This window comes from Gadus chalcogrammus, chromosome 9 (genome assembly GCF_026213295.1).
Source record: "Gadus chalcogrammus isolate NIFS_2021 chromosome 9, NIFS_Gcha_1.0, whole genome shotgun sequence".
NCBI classification, from domain to species: domain Eukaryota; kingdom Metazoa; phylum Chordata; class Actinopteri; order Gadiformes; family Gadidae; genus Gadus; species Gadus chalcogrammus.
This window is the reverse complement of record NC_079420.1, coordinates 24,689,399-24,710,731: the sequence shown is the minus strand read 5'-3', so window position 1 is coordinate 24,710,731 and position 21,333 is coordinate 24,689,399. Positions and strand designations below refer to the sequence as shown.

Here is a 21,333-nt window from a genome sequence, read left to right as displayed (position 1 = left end):
GAGCTGACTTTAACATCATTGATCTCGGCGACTTCCTCTGTTCGCTGATTGGACGCAGAAAATCTAGACGGAGAAAACCCACTAACATACCGCAGACCCAGACCTAGTACTGAAGGGAAATTTAAATTGAGCTTAGGCGGGCGGAGCCAGGCTAGGCGAACACTAGGTAAGTACGGAGAATGGTTGATAAGAAAGCTCTCTCATAAGGAATACAATTCACTGAACACTCAATTTATGTTTCTTTTGAAATATGTTTTAAACATTAAATGTACATTGAAATGTTCAATCAACAATGCATATAAAAAGTTAAATTCAAAAAGGAAACAACACTGGACCCTGGTCCACAAAGAAAATAAAGTAAATCAAATGGGTGGAGACTAGGGATGGGCACGAGTAGTAAATTCCAAACTCGAGTGATCGACGGAATTCCTCGAGGATCAATCGAATACTCGTTTAATCAAATCTATTTTTAGAATGCAACGCATCTGCAGCAGGAATATGCCTAATGATGAACGGCAATATTACCAACCAAACATGTAATGCTTATTCTCCATCAAAACAGTCCGAGTTATCAGAGTAATCATTATTTATTTTTGCAAACGTTCAAAACACATTTTCCTTACAAAAATAAATATGCGTCTCACAATTTAAATCACGTCGAACCAAGGCCTGTAACGGTTTAAAAAAAACAAATACAAAACAAGTAGCCTAACCATTGCAAATAATCTGCTGCAAATTAAACGGCAGCAAATGGACTATGGAAATACTCAGCGTGGTGACCTTCTCTGCACGGCCGGGACGCGTCTTGCGGCGGTGAAAATAGCCGACACACTTGGTTGCTGCGGGTCTGCTTTCCCGAACTCACCGTTGTGTTTCAGGAGCATATGTTGCTGCATAGTACTTGTAGTACTCTGGTAGCTCGATTCCGCTTGGCATATTTTACATTTCACCTTATGATCCCCTATTTCTTTAAAGTATTTCAATTCTTCGCTGTGCTTTGCTTTAATCGCCATCTCTTAACTTTTTGAATTTTGGCGTGCCTGCACACGGCACGGCACGCACCACACTCCCCCCGACGTGATCTACCAGGAGGCAGGGTAATGGAGTAGTCTCTCCAGACTCTCACAGAGGCGGCAACAACCAAGACAGAGGGCCCTATCTTGCATCCGGCGCAAGTGACTTAGTCACTGGCGCATGTGTCGTTGCTAGTTTACAACTGGCGCAGAGCGTTCTTTTCCAACCAGCGCCACTCGCCGGTAAATTAGGGATTGATCATGCGCCCCAAGGGGCGGTTCGGCGGAAGGAGGAGGCGTGTTCTGGCGCAAACGGTATTTTGCCGTCTCTGAATACCATTGCGCTTCTGACCAGGAAATACCTGGTTTAAAGTCAGTGGCGCGTTGTTCAGATGCTATTTTAAGGGCGCATGCATACATGCGCATGCGATGCATACGGATTGCTTGTGCACCTCGCGCATACACTTTGCTTCTCTCATCTACCTAGCCGCACATTCTTGGTAAATTATTTGGGAAAGAACAGCTGATGCAGCGGTAATAAGTTGTACTTTTAAATCAATGCATCTACACCGTACAGCAAACACATATTTTCTTGACACAGACATCGTGTAGGCCTACATGCCCATAACTTTTAGGATTGATGAGTAGGCCTATTTGATCGTGAAAAACAATGAATGAATGTGGGCGCGCGTGTGTGCTCTGTTTAAACACACGCAAACGAAACACTCTCATCATCATCTCATCTTCGTTCGCTTATCCGGGGTCGGGTCACGGGGGGAGCAGCTCAAGCAGGGGGCCCCAGACTTCCCTTTCCCGGGCCACATTGACCAGCTCTGACGGGGGGATCCCGAGGCGTTCCCAGGCCAGTGTGGAGATATAATCTCTCCACCTAGTCCTGGGTCTTCCCCGAGGTCTCCTCCCCACTTGACGTGCCTGAAACACCTCCCAAGGAAGGCGCCCAGTGGGCATCGTTACCAGATGCCCGAACCACCTCAGCTGACTCCTTTCTAAGTAAAGGAGCAGCGGCTCTAATCCGATTTCCTCACGGATGGCTGAGCTTCTCACCCTATCCCTAAGGGAGACGCCAGCCACCCTTCTGAGAAAACTCATCTCGGCCGCTTGTACACGCGATCTCGTCCTTTCGGTCATCACCCAACCCTCATGACCATAGGTGAGGATAGGAACGAAGATCGAGAGCTTTGCCTTGCGGCTCAGCTCTCTTTTCGTAACAACGGTGCGGTAAAGCGAACGCAATACCGCCCCCGCTGCTCCGATTCTCCGGCCAATGTCACGCTCCATAGTTCCCTCACTCGCGAACAAGACCCCGAGGTACTTGAACTCCTTCACTTGGGCAAACTAAACACGTAACGCATAATACAATCAATGGCAATGTCTATTACCGCGGGGACACATGCATATTAGGATAGCATACAATACTGATAAGAAACAATGTTTATAATGTATTGCGTATATCATTAAATAGAACCACAGTTACCGCATATCATATGTTATAGCCTATCATACGTTTTCTTTGCCGAAATTTATTTGAGGACTCAGTATTTCTGAAGTTGTGGAAGAAACCCCCTTATTCCATGTGTGAATTAGGCCATATTATTTGGCAATAAACTAAGCCATTTGCAGTTTGAAATTCATGTGCATCTGTCTCATCGGAGACTGCAGACGCGCTGTCAAAATATCAACTTGTCCGATTCAAATGCGCTCATGGCTCTTAAAGGGGATGGGAGCTGGCACTCTCATTGGTTTGTTGCACGTTACGCCCAAACCACACCTACGGGTAATAAGGCTGCTTCAGACCAACCCTTTTGACACTTGCGCCGCGGCGCAAGCGTCATTTATCCGCCTGTAAAATAGCGATAGCGCCGTAGAACCGCCCACAAAGCTACTTGCGCTTTGCGCTTCCCACTTGCGTTTCAGACCATTAAAATAGGGCCCATAGGGTCTCCCATTGCCGTGAAATCTACAGTATCAGGGTTTGCTGTGGCCTGCTAGACCGTCTGGTTTCGGCTTATAGGTTTATGATAGAGTGAGATGGACAGGAACGTATTGGAGAGAGAGGGGTGGACATTAGGGATGAGTCGGTCGCGACCGATTCGTTCACAACTAACGAATCCCGAACGTGAACGACAAGAACTGGTTCCTCAAAACAAGAAGAACTGGTTCTTTGATTCTTTTTTTTTAACATAAACAAAAAATATGGTCACGTAAATAAAATATATACAAACGAACAGCGCTTCGTATCCCCGCGACTTATATTGATTGAGTCTACAACGTTCTCACAGATTCAGCCAATGAGAGGTAGCAATGGTGTTGCAATGGCACCTGGGTAAACAAATGACAAGGCGGTACCGTTGAATATGCGCGCTTTCTCTGTCTGACGTATCTTGGGTCATACCATTCGACGTGGGGCCACTCATATATCCCCCTAAATTTTTTCGGAAATAGACTTGCCCTCCATCTGCTATTGGATAAACGCATTTCCCAATCCCAGGAGTCTTTGCTCCATTCTACGTCAATTTAAGAACAAACAAAGAAATTAAACTGCAGTTCGTATTTTTTATTTATGACCATGAAAGTTCTGTAATGCCTGAATAATGAAGAATTAAATGAAAAGTAAAATAAAATTATAAATGTAAAACCATGAATGAAATATAGAGAGTAAGCAAGTGGTATAAATATTGGTGGGATGTTCGGTTATATAATATAGTACATCTTCTCGATTTTCATGGGGGTTAGAGCCTAGAAGTCGTTTAAATTATGCTCACGGCCGTCTCGCGGGGGTGGGGGGTTCGTTACACCAAATGACGTAACGAACGAATCAAAACGAACGAATCAAACAAACGAATCGTTATAGTGAACTGAACTGAAAGAACTAGTTCCCGGAAAATAATCATTTTGCCCATCCCTAGTGGACATGCAGCAAAGGACCTTAGGCAGGAATGGAACCCTTAACTTTCATGTTGAAATGGAGGATCTGTGACGTTAGATCTGTCATCGTCACATTCACGTCTGTGCCGTGTACTGTGCCGTGTGGGTACCTGTGGCCTGTACCCACAGGGAAATGGTGGACACAGTACATGCTCCTGAAAGTCTTCTTCAAGTGAGTGTTCCCAGGCACAGTGGATACCGCTAATGGCAGCTTCTAAATCCTCAGCTGCTGGAAGTCTGGTTGGAGGCTGCAAGGCCTTCTCTAAACTCTCCATCCAGTCTCGATCAGGGAGCCCATCACATTTGCGTCGGGCCTGTTCTCCACTACAAGCTCCACTCACCGCTACTGCAGTCTTCTGCCTCCTCGTCATGACTCAGCATGTTGTCTGTTGTATACAGCTCCTGTAAGAGAACACAGATCTTTGATGGCGTGAAGTTCTCCTGGAGCTGAAGCCAAAGCTCTTTCCTTCTTATGCTTCATTTGGATCGCGAATGACAACTCGTGACTTGATCTGTAATCACCATCCGTTTCTTGTATCTTGTCGTCTGGTTCAATAGACAAGTAGCCCATGCAGACTAACTCAATCAGGTAACTTGTGCCAACTGTTCTCAATGGAGCAGCTCTCCCATGGTTTACGAGCATTTTTCACATGTATGGCATTTAACGTTGAGCCATCTTGGTCCAATAGAATCTAGCATGGACCAGGTGAAGTGATCGCTCAAACCCCAGGTGTCCCACTTCATCATTAATACCTTCCAGGTTTCTGGATCTGTACTTTACAGGCAAGACTAACTAACTGGAAGCCTTCTCTTCCTCCGTCTACATATCTCCTGAAAAGGTCTCAGAGTTTGAACTGATTCAATATATTCTCAGGTCTGATGGCTCCATTTTAGCCTCTTTGAATGGGGGCTTAGTCTTTGTCCCAATAAGATGGTAAACATGCTTTATGGCAGGATCTTCGTTTTAGTTCTTTGCGTACGTCTCATGTGTAAATCAGGTTAATTTAAAGGAACGGCGGGTGGGCCCACCAAGAGGGACACTGCTTGGAAAGGTGGTTTGCAGGGCTCCAGTCTCATTGGGTGAACAGGAAGTGATGATGTCTTCTGAGTACTTGATGGTTTCAATCCAACACACACTGAGTTAGCTCTTCCATCTTCGGTTTTTCCTATTGAACATTTTTTTCTTCCGAGGGCTCCTGAGGGCACCTCAAGAGCAAGAGAACGCCCGTCTGCATCCTGATATCTGTAAAAGGTCATACCTGATGTCAGAGCAGTAGATTGAAAGGGCAGCTAGCCAGCAGCCGCCTATTGCATTGAGTGTTCCAGATGTCAACACATAAGCATGGGATAATTGTCAGTCTGGAGTGACATTTCATGAAATTTCACACATAATGATCACTTTAATACTAAGTATCAAGTTTGTGTGTTGGATAGTTGTGTTCACCTTTGGAAAGCCCTCGCAAAGCAAAGGCAATGGCCCTAAGCTTTCCTTCTTTCTCTTGGTAAAATGCTTCTCCATCTCCTTGAAGGGGATCTTAAGTCTGAGTGTGTGTCACAGCAGACATGCGTTTGTTGAGTCATTGTAACAATGTTCCAGCTACATGCCATCGTGTGGCTGTCGTACTCTACCTAGGTGGCTATTACTGGCCCCCGACACAGAACACAGGATGATGTTTTTGGAAACCGTCTAACTGTAGCGCTAGTAGGACAACATGAAGCCGGTGATCCATGGTGTCATGCAGGAGAGAGCACAGATTGCGTGTTGAGATGGCTGGTTTAACAACAGGTGTACAACAGGTGTACAGCCTCGACCAGCCCCAGAGTCCAATAAGTATAACTCGGGCCAAGTGAGGCTGCTTAAACCAGCCATCATCCAAACATACTCCACAGTCATCAACTGCACATTGACGACACCTCGGATATTGTATTCAATTTGGCCAGAATGCATCATTTCAAATCTGTAGGGATGGGAGAGTATTTTAGATTACAAGTCACTCGGCGAAGTGTACACTGACGGGAGAACACATGACATGGGGACATCAGGTACGTGACCAATAGTGCTGTCATAATTACTGCGATCACACAGTGATGAGTGATAGAAGGCTCAATTTAGGGCTGCAACTAACGGTCGATTATTTTTTCGATTAATCGATGAATCGGATAAAAAAAAGAAACATTTGGAATTGCCGCATCTTTATTCAAAACGGAACATTACTTCAAATTCACAGTGCAGACTGAAGTGTAAAACACCAGGTTATTGATCCAACGTCCCGGAACTATTAAAAGTAATATTAAATAATAAAAAAATTAAAAAAAATAACTGGGATAACACAAAAAAAAACATACAATGTATGATATTGTGGTGACCCACAATTGATGTGTGAGACATTCACCAAGGGACTGTATCTTTAAGGTAAACAGTTCCGGTTTACTACCGTAGTGTTTCACGACAGTTCCGATTCTCTGCAGTTTAGATTTGAACTCATGTGCGAGTTAGACTCGTTTGTTTGAAGTGGAGAGTAAAGCTGACTCGACCCATCTCCGTCTCTTGTCTCATCATTTACATATCTCCACAATTGGTGACCCCCGACGCGAGTTGGATACGGCTGTAAAATGTTTCACATCGACGGTGATAACAACGCGCCCGCCGCGGCGCCGGCCGCCGCTGGCGGTGCGGCTATCGACGCGGCTAACGTCGGCGCTATCTATGCTGCCACCGTCAAGTTACCGGACTTCTGGCAGAACAACCCACGGCCGTGGTTCCAGCATATCGAAGCCCAGTTCCAGCTGAGAGGAATAATACAGGACGTGACTAAGTATTTCCACGTGGTAGCAGCCTTAGATGCCTCGACGACGGCCAGGTGTATGGCGCGGTTGGAGGCTCCTCCAGCTGTCGGCAAGTACGACGCACTCAAGGCGTTCCTCGTGGACCTTTTTGAACTTTCGGAGCTGGAAAAGGCGGACCGCCGGCTTTCCCTGAACGGCCTGGGCGACGGCAAGCCGTCCGAGTTGATGGAGAGGATGCTGGCTGTGCTGGGCTCGGCGGATCCCTCCTTCCTTTTCGCCCACATCTTCCTGCGGCAGCTTCCAGCACCCGTGCGCACCGCACTGGCCAGCTCACCCCTCTTTGCCTCCAAGGACTACCGGGCGGTGGCTGTAGAGGCCAACAGGATTTTCCTCGCCAACAGGCAGCAGTTTGTTCATGCGCTGTTGCCCCCCCAGCACACGTCGGCCCCGTTTCCCCCGCAGGGGTACGACCCGGACACCGCAGCCGCTGTGACCGCCCGCCGACCACGCCAGGTTCGGGGCCAAGGCCAAGCAGTGTCGACAGCCTTGCAGTTTTGGGGCCCCGGGAAAAGCCCGGGCCAGCGCTGGTCGGGACTGCAGGCTGTTGTTCGTCACTGACACCTTGTCCGCCCTCTCCTTTGCTTCGTTACCCTGCACGCTGGGGGGGGTGGGGGGGCTTTGTCTTGCGAACACGTTTGCCACCGGGGACCTGTATCAACGCCTGCTGGCTGAGTTTCCTGACATCACCACGCCAACGTTTTCATCGGCTGTGGCTAGGCATGGTGTGGAGCACTACATCACCACGGTTGACCCCCCGGTCTATGCACGGGCCCGCCGCCTCGACTCTGCCAAGCTCGCGATCGCCAGGGAGGAGTTCGCCACCATGGAGCGCCTCGGCATCGTACGCCGTTCCAAAAGTCTGTGGGCCTCCCCCCTGCACATGTTGACCAAGGCTGATGGCGGTTTGCGTCCGTGTGGTGATTTCCGTCGCTTGAATAACGCCACCACCCCCGACCGGTACCCGGTACCGCACATTCAGGATTTCACCGCCCACCTGGTTGGCGCCGCCGTCTTTTCAAAGGTGGACCTGGTACGCGGTTACCATCAGGTGCCCGTCCGCCCGCAGGATGTCCCCAAGACGGCGGTCATCACGCCCTTTGGACTTTTTGAATTCCTGAGGATGCCTTTCGGCCTCAAGGGTGCAGCGCAGACGTTCCAGCGCCTCATGGATTCTGTGCTGTGGGACATGCCGTTCCTGTTCGTCTATCTGGATGACATCCTCGTTGCCAGTGCGTCCGCGGACGACCACCTGACGCATCTACGGCAGCTGTTCGGTCGGCTCAGTGAGCATGGTCTCATTGTGAACCCGGCCAAGTGCGAGTTTGGCCGGTCATCCATCACCTTCCTCGGCCACCACGTCACTCCGCAGGGGGCGGTTCCCCTCCCGGCCAAGGTGGACGCCATCGCCAGTTTCCCACGTCCGCGCACTGTGAAGTCCCTGCAGGAGTTCCTGGGCATGGTGAACTTCTATAACCGTTTCCTCCCCCATGCGGCCCAGCTCATGCGACCCTTGTACAACGCCTTGCGGGGCAGGAAGCCTGCAGACGTGTTGGATTGGTCCACGGAAATGACGGCTGCCTTCGATGCTACCAAAACCGCGTTGGCCAACGCTGCTCTGCTGGCGCACCCGACTCCGACCGCCCCCGTTGCTCTTACTACGGACGCCTCAGATTACGCCGTGGGGGCTGTGTGTGAGCAGTGGGTGGGCGGAGCCTGGCAACCGCTGGCCTTTTTCAGCAGGAAGCTCCGCGACAACGAGAGGAAATACAGCGCTTTCGACAGGGAGCTCCTGGCTCTTTTCCTCGCCACCCGTCATTTCCGCTTCCTGTTGGAGGGCCGTCGGTTCACGGCTTTTGTTGACCACAAGCCGCTGACGTTCACCATGGCCAAGTCTTCGGAGCCATGGTCTGGTCGACAGCAGCGCCAGCTCTCCGCCATCTCGGAGTACACCACTGACGTTCAGCATGTGGCCGGCAAAGACAATTTTGTAGCCGACTGCCTCTCTCGGGTGGTTATTGGTTCCGTCCACTTGGGCCTCGACTACGCAGCTATGGCTGGGGATCAGGCTATTGACTCTGAGGTGCAGGCCTCGGCGACTGGGCTGACCGCCTCCCGTGGGTTATGCTGGGCCTTCGCTCCGCCCCCAAGGACATTACATCTGGGTCCTCATCGCAAGGGGAAAGGCAATGGACTGTATACATATGAACCACAGCTTCAGCCTTTATTAGGTATTTCCACATTCGGCTAAGTTGTTGATCGCCTAACTTCCTCTGTTCTAAGGAAAAGCAAAAACTCTGAAAAGGATGGGGTGAGCCTTCTTGTGCTAAGGCTTGAGTTCGCTGATTATTGTCTGGTCTCAACAACTCCTAAAGAAGTATCTGGTAAGTTGCTTATGTGAATCTTCACCCTACATCCCGCCCTGGGCATCAGCTTTGTTTAGTAGTGTGTGTAGTTGTGCAAATAGTTAAGGGGGTTTGGCACTTAGAAATGCTGTATAAAGCTCTTCTCCATCTGCTCCAATCCCAAAGCAAAATCAAGTTTGGTGACGTGACGCCAAGAACTTTGACTATTTCACTAGTAGTGCTCATCAAGCTCTCCAACATCTTCCTGACCTTCAGAGGACCTGGAACAGAGGAGTCATTCAACAGCAGTTCTGCTTGTGTCCTCTAAGCGTCATCATCAACCACTTCCTGTGTAGGTAGGGGTTTTGCATTGACTGGCATATGAGGATTGAGGCTTAGTTCTTATAATACGTGCGTTTTCAAATTATATAATACGAATTCCAAATTATAAATATGTATACTTTATGTTGAAAAGTAGTATGAAAGTAGGGCTGCAACAACGAATCGATAAAATCAATAAAAATGTATTATTAAAAGCGACGGCTTTTCGTTGAGTTGTTGAGACGGCTTTCGTTGAGTTAATCCCGCGACTCATCGATTCGTTGAGTCGCGGGATTAATACGTCACTCGTAGGGGTGGCCCTGTTTACAGCCAGCTGCTGACAGGTTGGTTCATACATGCCCACAGAAAGCTTTAGTGTGAGCGACCACAGTTTGTAATTTGGTCATATTTTAACACTGGACTGTAGGCCTATATATAAGTGTTGTACCTTCACTGTCTTTGGGTTAAAAAAACTCCTTCAACTCAGTATCCGACTAGTCCAACAGAAAACTCTGTCAGCTGCTGCTGCAGACGGTGTGCAGACGGGCTCGGAGTCGGCACCACGTGCATCAACAGTTATTCAAAGCAGCGGTAGTAATCTCACAACCGGACGGTGTAGAAAGACCCGTAAATTAAAAATAGTAATCCAGCAATCCCAGCAATATAAAATAGATAGTAAAGAAGGAATTTTGACCTGTTTATCGTCCTATCTTGAACTATGATCATCTTATCAGCAATTAAAGCAATAACACAAGTTATATTTCAACAATCTCCTGTCATCTGAGAGAAATTAAGATGATTTAATTAATTTTTAACCGTTAGTATTTAACGGTTAAAGATCTTATCGGTTGACCGGTTAACCATGGACATCCCTTATATACGGTATATACAGTGGGGAGAACAAGTATTTGATACACGGCCAATTTTGCAGGTTTTCCCACTTACAAAGCATGTAGAGGTCTGTAATTTACATCATATGTACACTTCAACTGTGAGAGAAGGAATCTAAAAAATCCAGAAAATCACATTGTATGATTTTTAAGTAATTAATTTGCATTTTATTGCATGACATAAGTATTTGAACACCTACCAACCAGTAAGAATTCCGGCTCTCAAAGACCTGTTAGTTATTCTTGAAAAAGCCCTCCTGTTCTCCACTCATTGCCTGTATTAACTGCACCTTTTTGAACTTGTTACCTGTATAAAAGACACCTGTCCACACACTCTATCAACCAGACTCCAACCTCTCCACAATGGCCAAGACCAGAGAGCTGTGTAAGGGCATCAGGGATAAAATTGTAGACCTGCACAAGGCTGGGATGGGCTACAGGACAATAGGCAAGCAGCTTGGTGAGAAGGCAACAACCGCAATTAGAAAATTATTAGAAAATGGAAGAAGTTCAAGATGACGGTCAATCTTCCTCGGTCTGGGGCTCTATGCAAGATCTCACCTCGTGGGGCATCAATGATCATGAGGAAGGTGAGGGATCAGCCCAGAACTACACAGCAGGACCTGGTCAATGACCTGAAGAGAGCTGGAACCACAGTCTCAAAGAAAACCATTAGTAACACACTACGCCGTCATGGATTAAAATCCTGCAGCGCACGCAAGGTCCCCCTGGGGCCATGTATCGCAAGATCTTGGCAACAACCTCCTTCCCTCAGTAAGAGCATTGAAGATGGGTCGTGGTTGGGTCTTCCAGCATGACAATGACCCGAAACACAAAGCCAGGGCAACTAAGGAGTGGCTCCGTAAGAAGCATCTCAAGGTCCTGGAGTGGCCTAGCCAGTCTCCAGACCTGAAACCAATCGAACATCTTTGGAGGGAGCTGAAAGTCTGTATCACCCAGCGAGAGCCCCGAAACCTGAAGGATCTGGAAAAGGTCTGCATGGAGGAGTGGGCCAAAATCCCTGCTGCAGTGTGTACAAACTAGGGCTGGCCCGAATTATTTGAATATTCGAATACTCGTTCGGAAAATTAGTATTCGAAGCTTAAATCAGTATTCGGAGCTTCGTTTTTTTGTTTTTTTTACGTATGTGACGTTACCAGAGCGAGGGAGGCAAACTATAAGCGTCAGCGACACCAAGCAGAGAAGCGAGAGAGGTGGAGGAAGAATAGATATCTTGTTTCCCTTTACTTTTATAACACAATATTAGCGGGATCTCTGGAGGAAAAGTAATACTTAAAACCTTAGCTTAGTTGTTTGTTTACGTTCGCTGTACAGCGCCGCGCCAATCAACCGTGACTGGCTTGCTGCAGAGCGTGAGCGTCTTGGGAATACCCGGTAAATATAATGGATATAATATGGACACATAAGACAATCAATATTCGGTATTTGTTATGGATTTATTGTACAAATTCCCTGAAAAGATGCACGTTCCAGAATGAATTGAAAAGCTCCAGTGAGGGCTGAGATGGCAGAGAACAGCTGATTTGGAACGGAGCAACAGCTGTTCGCTTTCACGGGGAAAAACTAAGGAACTTCAACCTACTTAGGCCTACTAATTAACGTTCAAAAGCTATTAAATCTTCAACAAAATATGCAGATACTAGGGCTGTTAGATTATGGGAAAAATCATAATCACGATTATTTTGGTCAATATTGATATCACGATTATTCAAACGATTATTTTTGAGTTTGAAAACATGCATTTATTGACACAATCAATTATGACATAGAAACACGAGTATCCAAAATAAAACCTTTTTCGTGTGTAAGTGTACTGTCTGCCACAACATTCTGAATCTAACATTTGATTTTTATAAAACATTTCATGAATACAATATATTCAGCCAAATGCACTGACGAATGACTCGACTGAAATAATACATTCCCTATTTAATGTCTAGAGAACAACGGTCCCAGCATTTCTCCAAAGCAAAGTTAAAAGTCACAAAGCCATAACAAACACATGGCTAATAAAAATCATATTGTTGTTAAATAGAAATACATATACAAGATGTACTTGGCAGTTCTGCCTTAAAGAACTCTTAGTTAAAGTCTGCTATAGGAGCTTGTTATCGTTCATCAAACTGTAACGTTACTGAAACTTTAATATTCCACACTGTAGGTCTACTCCAACATGTCTGTCAACAGTCGATGCTGCTGATTGGCGGTTCACTGGCATGTCCCGCCTCCTGACAACGGCATACTTCCTGATGCAGCACGCCTGTTAGATTGTATTCCCTCTCGCCGCGTTGAATGCTTTCGCATGCGCGTCTCTTTCATAAACTCTCTAGCCCTACTGTAAAACGGAAAATGTCAAATTAATCGTTTCAACTCGATTATATGAGTTTGGAGATCGTTTGACCCCAAAATCGATATCGCGATCGAAATTCGATTAATTGCACAGCCCTAGCAGATACTGTCAAAATCGGTTCCAGGAAGTATATAGGGATTATTAATGTTGTTTTTGATGGTGAGTATTCGAAGCCTGAGAATGGCATTTGGGCCAGCCCTAGTGCAAACCTGGCCAAGAACTACAGGAATCGTATGATCTCTGTAATTGCAAACAAAGGTTTCTGTACCAAATATTAAGTTCTGCCTTTCTGATGTATCAAATACTTATGTCATGCAATAAAATGCAAATTAATTACTTAAAAATCATACAATGAGATTTTCTGGTTTTTTGTTTTAGATTCCGTCACTCACAGTTGAAGAGTACCTATGATAAAAATGACAGACCCCTACATGCTTTGTAAGCGGGAAAACCTGCAAAATCGGTAGTGTATCAAATACTTGTTCTCCCGACTGTATATAAATGTATATCATACATTGTATGTTTTTGTGTGTTATCCCAGTTATGTTTTTTTATTTTTTTATCATTTAATATTACTTTTAATAGTTCCGGGATGTTGGAGCAGTAACCTGGTGTTTTTACACTTCAGTCTGCACTGTGAATTTGAAGTAATGTTCAGCTTTTGAATAAAGATGCGGCAATTACAAATGTTTCTTTTTTTTATCCGATTCATTGTTTAATCGAAAAAATAATTCGACCGATTAATCGATTATTAAAATAATTAATTGCAGCCCTAGTTGAAAGTATAGACCGTCGCGATTCCCATTGAAACGAATGGCGCGGTGATTAGTCTTCCAAATGAGAGCTGGTCAATTGGCAAGTAAGTTTGACCTTGGGCCAATTTTCTTTTTTCAGGCAGTAGGTGGCGGGCCAGAACATTATCAAAGGCTAGTTCAAGGAATTGATTGATGAAAATGCATCTGGAATTTGTGACGCAGGCCCATCAGCTTGCTTATTCATATGCCTACCACACGCTAGATGACTATATGTAGACCTACATGTAAACAAGTGTATGCCCTAATCACGTACATTTCATGTCTGATCAAGTTATAACCTGCCAACGCGATTGTGATTATTTAAGTAAAAAATAAAAAATAAGTTAATTCATAATGTAGCATAACGGGGGACATCCCATTGGTATTTGAATGACTTTATTTGCTGATCTCGCCCCCGAATTACTCTTACTCCTAACCCTAAATGTGAAGATAAAATGAAAGAGTTGCGCAGTTGTCAGCCTGGTTCTCCAGCGGAGTCTGCCAGGTAAAAGTGTCCGTAAGTGTCTCGTTGTATGCAAAGGCCACGCGTAAAGCCGCTCCTCCTTGCCTTTCTATGCCGGAGAGAGCAGCAGTGCGCACCTAAAAAAGCAGCCAACCACTCCTAAAACACAACACACACACACACACACACGCACACACACACACACAGGCGCCACGGCGGGTGCTGATTGACTGCGCGCACACACAAACAGACACACACACCACGGCGGCTGCTGACTGACTGCACACATACACACACCACGGCGGCTGCTGACTGACTGCACACATACACACACACACACACACCACGGCGGGTGCTGACTGACTGCGCACACACACACACACACCACGGTGGGTGCTGACTGACTGTGCACACACACACCACGGCGGGTGCTGACTGACTGTGCGCGCACACACACACACACCACCGTTCCTAACCTACTCACCATCAGAAGAGCTGTAGGCGCAATAGCCTCTGAGCTTTTGACTTTTGTCAACAGCTCCTGCCTTTCACTACATGCAGTAATCACACAAAATATATACATATAGAGGGGGGTTCCCTTTCATTTAATATTGCAGTATCCAATTTTAATATTGCAGCTTCCGTAAGCTGCCCTTTGCAGCTCACGTGTGACCGACGTGAGGGGGTGTGTCACTAATCTCGCGGGAGAAGTAGCAGGATTGATACATTTAAATAAAATAAAAAATAGGCCTTATAGTAAAGTTCACTGTATCGGGCCCTTTACATTTAAGCTAACGCACCCCATTTAAGCTAACAGAAACATGTCGCTTTCAAAAAGTCTAAAGAGGAAGGTTGACAACGAGAATAGGGCATTCAATGAAGAATGGAAAGAGATATACGTTTTCATCCTACCTGTTTTCGTGATTTCAAAGCCCTTCTGTCTGATCTGCAATGAAGTTGTCGCTCTATGCAAAGAGTACAATATCCGACGGCACCACGAGACTAAGCCTGCTAACTTCAAAGTGGCATTTCCACCCAAAACAGATGTACGAAAGCGAAAATTTAAGCACTGTCAGCCAGCTATGCACATAGTTCCAGGATCTTATTCCGAGGCCTGACAGATCTACAAAAAGTCACCAGTGCGTCCCTTAAAGTGTCCTAGGTGCTTGCACGGCAAGCACCTAGGCCGTTTCACTGATGCAGATGTGTTCAAAGAGGTCATGGTGAAATTTTGGAGGAGTTGGCTACGGACAAGTCCATGGATGGTATCAATGCTTCAGTGAAACAGGTGCCCCTTTCAGCCAGGTCTGCAACTCACCGCATAGACGCACTGTCGGATGATGTGCTTGCGGTGATTGTTAATGCCCTGAGTCAGCCCAGTTACTTTTCCTTAGAGATCGATGAAAGCACTGACAACACAGATGTAGCCCAGATGTGCGTCTATGTTCGATATTTTGATAGGAAGGAGTTCCGGCTAGAGCTGCTTTCTCTTGTCCTATTAGAAGGGTGCACCACTGGGGACATTATATTCACAAAGCTGGATGAATTGTTTAGGCTGCATTCACTATCATTTGATAATGTAAATCTAATGGTGACAGACGGTGCTACTTCAATGGTGGGAAAAAACAGAGGACTGGTGAGCAGAGTAAAGGAAATCGCCCCCCAGATGCATGCACTGCATTGCCTCATTCACCAGAGTGTCTTATGCGCCAGGCTCAGCGGTGAGCTGAAGGGGGTTATGGATAAAGTTATGCGTGTCATTCATTTTATCAGGGGCACATCAAGCACCCAGCATCGACTTTTCAGCCAACTTGTTGCTGAGTGAGAAGAGGCCCCATACGACGACTTGCTGCTACACAACGACGTGCGCTGGTTGAGTAAAGGCGTTGGAGCGCTTCTGTGCGCTAGTGAATGAAGTCCAAGCATTCCTTCAGTTGAGCAAGAACAGCGCAGCATCCAACCACCTTGCCCATCTGGATGACAAAAAGTTCCTGTCCAATGTAGCTTTTTTAGCTGATGTATTTGGCCACTTAAACATGCTTATTCTGCAGCTACAGGGTAGAGGCCGGAACATAGTGGACATGGTTGAAAAGCTGCAGTCATTCACGCGGAAGCTGAAGATGTTGGAGTCCGATCTATCAACTGGCAGGCTCCTACATTTTGCTACACTGAAAACACTGTTACCGGGAAAAGTGACAGAGCTGCAGTGACATCAAGCAGCTACGGGCCAACTTCACTTCAAGGTTTGAAGATTGCTCTTTCCCAAAGGAAATCATAGCCTTTGCCCGTGTCCCTCTCACTGTCCGATCAAGTGCAGACTTCTCCTCCCTGACGAAAAAAAACCTCCCCTCGTTGAATCAGGCTGCATTTGAGATGGAGTTAATTGATTTACAAACAAGCTCCTTTGTTGGTGATGCGCTCAGAAGTGCGGAGTCTGTGAGTACCTTTTGTTTGTCCCCAACGTTATGCATTGTACATATTTATAATTCGAAATTCGTCCCAGCCTTTATATCACAGATACTCTAGGGCAGGGGTTGGCAACTGGCGGCCGGCCATAACTTGCCCGCCAGACATAATATCTGGCACGCCAGATTTTTCAGATTATTATATATTTAAGCAATAGATCACGCCAGGCTGTGATATGTGCTCATTATACCACTGTTAAGGGGCGTTGTCCTGCCCCGACGCCCAGCGGACGGCCGGCGACCCCCTTCACAGTGGTATAATGAGCACATGCCACTGACTGAAGTGATCTATTGCTTTTATACAACGGTTACTATTATGGCGAATCGAAAGTCATAGACACACTACATTTAAAAAGAAACCAAGAAAGTCAAAATAGCCGTTTAATTAAAGAATACAAAAAAGTAGTCCCTCCTGGCTGTCGCTATTCATCGACGGTCGCTATGCAACACACTTTAGCGTCCCTCCGAGAGAAGGCTCCGATAGAGCGGTTCGCCGGCAATTTATCCTATGGAGCAGTTTACTCGCCGTGTGCCTAAGCTTTCGTTAGTCTGTCCATATCGCCCGACATAAAAGAAATCGTGACCAATGGGAAATGCAATTTTTCACATTAGGTGAAAAACCGAGGCATGTCCATCCCAAACCAAACGCAAAACGAAACCGGAAACCACGACAACCCGCCTAAAAAAGTTTCCTCTGTCATTTTAGGAGCATAGGCCAGTATGCCGGGCATCTCCCCTTAGTTGCATCAATGTGTATGCGTTGTTTTCTTCAATATTGTTAACATGTGTGGGCCGTTTTGACTCTTATAAAAGGTTTAACTTTCTTCAATAAATGAAAAACTGCAAAAGCCATTTTTGGTATTGGACAATAATTTCCATTCCGTTGCATCCCTAGTAGATTATTAATATTTAGGTCTGGCAGTTCGACATTGTAAAAAAAAAAATATATACATTTATACAACGGGGGACCTAAATCCAGCGATCTGATTGGTTCCCAACTGTTGTATAATGAGCGTATACATAACTGCTATGACGCCCGATCATTTTGTGAAAGTTTGCATATCACTCCGCGCCTGGAAGTAGAAACAGTTACAAAGTAAAACATATGTTGGATGATGGAGAGCGTGTAAATATTGTTACTCCAGGAGTGAGCAAGGCGATGGAGAGACTAACGAAAGCTTAGGCACACGGCGAGTAAACTGCTCCATAGGATAAATTGCCGGCGAACCGCTCTATCGGAGCCTTCTCTCGGAGGGACGCTAAAGTGTGTTGCATAGCGACCGTCGATGAATAGCGACAGCCAGGAGGGACTACTTTTTTGTATTCTTTAATTAAACGGCTATTTTGACTTTCTTGGTTTCTTTTTAAATGTAGTGTGTCTATGACTTTCGATTCGCCATAATAGTAACCGTTGTATAAAAGCAATAGATCACTTCAGTCAGTGGCATGTGCTCATTATACCACTGTGAAGGGGGTCGCCGGCCGTCCGCTGGGCGTCGGGGCAGGACAACGCCCCTTAACAGTGGTATAATGAGCACATATCACAGCCTGGCGTGATCTATTGCTTAAATATATAATAATCTGAAAAATCTGGCGTGCCAGATATTATGTCTGGCGGGCAAGTTATGGCCGGCCGCCAGTTGCCAACCCCTGCCCTAGAGTATCTGTGATATAAAGGCTGGGACGAATTTCGAATTATAAATATGTACAATGCATAACGTTGGCATCGTATCTAAGGTCCGTCCTATTTACTGGAGGAGTGCACATTGTTTCCGTTGCATAAGAACCTAACAGGAGGGCAATGATTGATCCAGGTATTAGTCAAACCCTCAGGCGTTACCAGGGGAACGAAATTATGGCTTGTGAAATACTTTATATATGGATTGTAAAACACATGAAAATAAATAAATTAAGTCTTAATTTGTTTTCTTTGGCAAATGACCATGGTATAAGCGGGATATTGCCCTTCGAGTTGTCGAATATCAGGAATTAATGGACTTCGAGACAACCTTTCTCCGCTGCGCGTCGGATGTTTCTAAGGCCTCATCCATTAATTCCTGATAATGGACACCTCGTCGGGCGTATCCCTTACTTGATGTGCTACGAATAAGTGCTGCATGAATAATAGAATCACAATCGCAATTGCGATATCAGCATATGCGATTGTATAACCACAAAAGGCTGCGATTTAATTTGAAAATATATATATCTATAAACTTAGCACAAAAAGTAAGGAAATTTGTGTTTGTTTGATTATTTCTTTGTGGTAACAATCCTTTTTGGCAATAAATCTTATACCGCGCTTGTGGGATGAGCAGCAGAGCTGAGTATGTGGGTTGCGCCCTTGAAAAATTTGCCAAATCTTCTCTGCCAATGCCAAACAGCTTCTTCTGCCATTGACTCATTTGGTGTTTGGTGGATTGGATGATTGAAGTTTGAAGAAATAAGAAATATTGCCAATTAAACAATATATTCATTTCACAAACAGGAGCCTCAGTAGCGTGTGGAAGAACCATACACAGCCACAACAGCCTGGCACCTCCTCCTCATGCTGGTCACCAGCCTGGTCACACACTGCTGTTGGATGGCATCCCATTCTTCAACCAGCATTTGTCGCAAGTCAGACAACGTGGTTGTGATGGTCACTCTGGTACGAGCAGCACGCCCAAGCTAATCCCATACGTTTTCAATGGGGTTGAGGTCAGGACTGCTAGCAGGCCATTCCAACCTCTCCACTCCCACATTCTGGAGGTAGTCTCTGATAAACCCCACCCTGTGGGGGCGAGCCTTGTCACCTTTGAGGATAGAGTTCGGTCCCAGACAGTGGAGATATGGGATTGCCACTGGTTGCAGAATCTCATCTCTATATCTCTCTGCATTGAGATTGCCTCCAATGATGACAAGCCTCATTTTTCCAATGAGGGAGATAACACCCGACACCATCACACTGCCTCCACCAAAATATGTTATTCTATCGGTGCAGCAATCAGCATAGCGTTCTCTGCGTCTTCTCCCCACTTTGACCCTACGATCCAACTGCCGTAGGCAGAATCTGGACTCATCACTGAACATAACGTTCCTCCACATGTTCAGGTTCCAGTGCACGTGTTGCCGACACCAGCGCAAACGGGCCTGACGGTAAAGGGCAGTAATGGCTAGGGATGGGAATTGATGATTGAGAATTTCACCATTCCGATTCTGCTTATCGATCTGATTCCTTATCGATTCTCTTTGGGTGAGAAAATAAGTACAAATGTGTTTGTTTGTATTAAATCTCTAATATCTGAACAGAAGTGCATCTAGTATTAGGAAATTGTAAATTTTCACAGCAATTGGTCCAGACAAAAAAATATATGTTTGGTTTTCTTAAGCCCAAATGCCATCATTATGTGCCATAAAACTACAGTCAAGTAAGAGCTTGTGCCTTTTGGAATACTAACGGTGCTCATTTGCATTCAACTTGTAACAAAATTCAACTGACATAAACAAAATAAATAAGCGACATTCCTGCAAATTAATTGCATGCTGTGTAGCCAAATGTTTCAGCATATTGGAGGTAGTTCCCCCCTTTGATGAAATGGAAACTTTACAATTGTTGCAATTGGCAATATTATCGTCTATTCGCGTGTGTTTTGTCACGCCACAAATCATAATCTGTCGCTGTGCAAGTTTTGTCTAATTTGTCGCGCCACAACAAGATAACCACCATTACATGTCTTTACCTTTTGTGGAAGAGGGAGAGACTTCGGAGGACCTGACGCAGTCTATTCATAATATTGACCACATTGGAAGAGGCAGTGAATGAAGTATTGATTAGACAGAGATGTATTAGATGCGCCAACCTAATAAACCGTTGGAACACACAAGACCGGAAACCATAGCAACGCCGGCAAACAAACCCCGAGAAGCCCAATCCCTATGAGAGCTCCCCACGCTACGGCCATCCGGAGGCGCACAGAGCTGTTGGCCGTGATATTATATATACAATTATATTATATTATATTATATACTACAGGGGTTGACACTAAGGTTTCAAAAACACTTGCCGATCGGGCAAGTACAGGTCAGGTTTAACTTGCCCGAATGTGATCAGAATCATGAACAGGCCACTTTTTGCCAGGCACGCGGCCTGGTTTTGGGGGGGATCAGAAAAATCATCCTAGCTCAGACTGAAGCTGAATGTTAGCTTCCACACATGTTGTGTTTCAAAAATAATGAACTCCTCTTTCTTTACTTATTTATCGAGCGGTCACATCGTGCCATGAAGTGATTTCAGTCCACCGTTGCAACCTATTAAAGCTATCGCCAAGTTATCTGTAGACCTGCATGATTTCATGCAAATGTACTTAACTCAATGTCAGAGGTAGTAGCAAAGATATGTATTTTTTAACTTTTACGTTTCTTGTAGCTCTAACTGAAAGATCACAATCGTGTTTCTAGTAGTGTTGTCAGTTACGATACTGAATTTCTAACTTTGACACTATACCTGGAAAAATATCGATATTCTATACGATTTTCGATATCAGGGGAAAAGTTTTTTTCAGGAAAGAACATATCCAAAGTAAATAGAGTATATCTCCACAACTGCAAGGGCGATAATGTCATCTTTGTGCCAAAAGAAAGATTGTTGTGAAAGTGAAATATTCAATGGGGATGATACTTGGTTAAAGTGAATAAAGCCATGGAACACAGCATAAGTGGAAGATAACATTTCCACCTGAAATAATTATCAGTTGGTCATTATCAGTTGGGAGCGATGTCTTACTATGAGACACAAATAAAGGTAGATATCTTACAATTTAGACACTTGACACCTCTATTTAAAGTTCAGGGCAAATATATTCGAATGCACCAAGCCAAACACTCGCAAATAAACATATG

General features: G+C 45.5%; 1 protein-coding gene across 1 annotated transcript in view; it reads right to left on the bottom strand.

The window, feature by feature from the left end:
• Positions 1-21,333, bottom strand: part of mrpl23 (mitochondrial ribosomal protein L23) — a 94,234-nt gene that overhangs the window by 33,437 nt on the left and 39,464 nt on the right. The gene's annotated exons all lie outside the window — the stretch shown is intronic.